Genomic DNA, 2101 nt, shown 5'->3' on the forward strand with positions numbered 1-2101 from the left:
GCACCTGTAGTCCCCATACTTGAGAGACTGAGACAAGAAGACTGCAGGTTCAAGACCAGCCCCAACAACTCAGTGAGACCCTGCTTCAAAAGAAAAAATAAAGAGGGCTGGGGTTTCACTGGGAGGCAAAATGCTCCTGGGTTCAAACCTCAATTCAAAAATAAGGTGTGCATTTATTTTCTTTACAGGAGAAAACATCTGTTAAAAGAACATAACATCGAGTATATGCAGGCACTCCTGAGGAATCAGTGTCATGTGTCCTCAGGTTTTCTCCCTATTTGTAAATAAATTTAATAATTATGCTGCTGTTAAACACAAACTATTCGGTACGCTGTCTGACCATTGAAATTCAATCACGAGACGCTCAAAGTCACCTGCTCCCTTCGGAAGGGCCATTACATTCCTACTGCATAACCAGCACAAGTGTGAATGCAAGAAAAAATGTGTCGATGTAGCAGTTATGTGAATTTTCTCATCCAGGTTCTTGGAGTAAGCAAATTAGAGAAGGCATCTTTCATCCTGGGGTCGAGATTAATGCAATAAACCCAAATCAAATAGGACTTGGAGAAATCAGATATGCTGATGCTGGGTAAGCAAACGTTAACTTAAAAATAAACAGAAGAGTAGAGTGATATTGAAGGAAGGTTATTATATGACTCCTATGTTCAGATCAGAATGGGATACATGTTCATAAGCGGGTAGGGGTGTGTGTGTGTGTGTGTGTGTGTGTGTGTGTGTGTGTGTGTGTGGTGCTGGGAAGGGAACCCCGGGGCATTCTACCTCAGAACTACACTCCCAGCCCTATTTTATTTATTTTTATTTAGAAACAGGGTCTCATTAAGTTGCTGAAAGCCTCACAAAGTTGAAGCTGGCTTCAAACCTCAATCCCCCTGTCTCAGCTTCCCAAGTATCGGGATTACAGGCATGTGCCACCATGCCTGGCCTCACATGCAGTTCTTTACAAAAGCCACAGATTTTTTTTTGTATATGATGCTGTTCTTTTGAAGTATTCAGAATGCTGTTGATGCTTAATATAAGCCTACAGTTTACATAACTGTATTACACTGTCATATTTTATATGAATTTTTTTCGAGGTACTAGGTTTGAACTCAGTGGCATTCTACCTCTGAGCTATGCCCCCAGATTTTTTTGCTTTTTATTTTGAAATAAAAATAAAAAGCATGGCTGAGGCTACATGGCTGAGGCTGATCTCGAACCTGTGATCCTCTTGTCTCAGCCTCCCAAGTACTGGGATTGCAATGGTGTACACCACCATTCCTGATCTGCTATACTTTCTTTTTTTTTTTTTTAGCATTTTGATTTTTTATTACTCAAAGAAGATTCATTTATTTAGCTTTCTGACTCTGAGCTTGTGCCTTCAACACTTTCACAATGATTTTCTGCTCCTCAATAAGGAAAGCACGCTTGATCCTGTCGCGGACACATTTAGCACACATGGAACCACCATAGGCCCTGCTGACATGCTTTTTTGTCTTAGACAATCTCATAAGAACCTTAGGTCTCACAGCACGAACCCCTCGCAGTCGGCCTGGGCACATGCCACGTGCAGATTTTGGAGCCTTCCCAACCTTCTTGGTACCCAGGTAAACAATCCTGTTGCTAGGGGTTCAGGACAGCCTTGTTTTGTTAGAGGCTGTATTGTAGGAAAGCCTATGACGATATGTCAAACACTGGACCATTTTGGGTGCCTCTAGACACCGTCCCCAGAAGAGCCCTGATCTGTTATACTTTCTAATTGTGCTATTTTAACTTTGATGGAATAATCATGTCAACCTACCCAAATATTTTAACTTCATTACCTATATAAAGAGGATGTTCTTGAAATTTTTGTCATTAAAAATATAACCTATTTAGCACTACCTGATGGCACAAAAGAGGGATGAGAACGGGCCTCTAGATTTGAATTACAACAAGGGAAATTATGATTTTTCACATTGGTGTATATGTGTTACAGAGTAAAACAGTTTGAGGATTGGAGCATGTGACAACAATTATCTTAGGCGCTGAATATTTTAAACAGATTTTCATAGAAAATCTACCAAAATGTCCTTAAATAAAAAAATGTAATTACCTGAGTATA

At 40.1% G+C, this 2101-nt stretch overlaps 1 pseudogene across 1 annotated transcript; it reads right to left on the minus strand.

Annotated features, from left to right (window-relative positions):
• Positions 1-1346: 1346 nt before the first annotated feature.
• Positions 1347-1700, minus strand: LOC308274183 (large ribosomal subunit protein eL34-like; annotated as a pseudogene). The gene has a single exon. The product of its transcript is annotated as a large ribosomal subunit protein eL34-like (transcript).
• Positions 1701-2101: the final 401 nt, after the last annotated feature.

The sequence above is a fragment of the Muscardinus avellanarius genome, assembly GCF_963383645.1.
Source record: "Muscardinus avellanarius genome assembly, chromosome: 15".
Taxonomy (NCBI): domain Eukaryota; kingdom Metazoa; phylum Chordata; class Mammalia; order Rodentia; family Gliridae; genus Muscardinus; species Muscardinus avellanarius.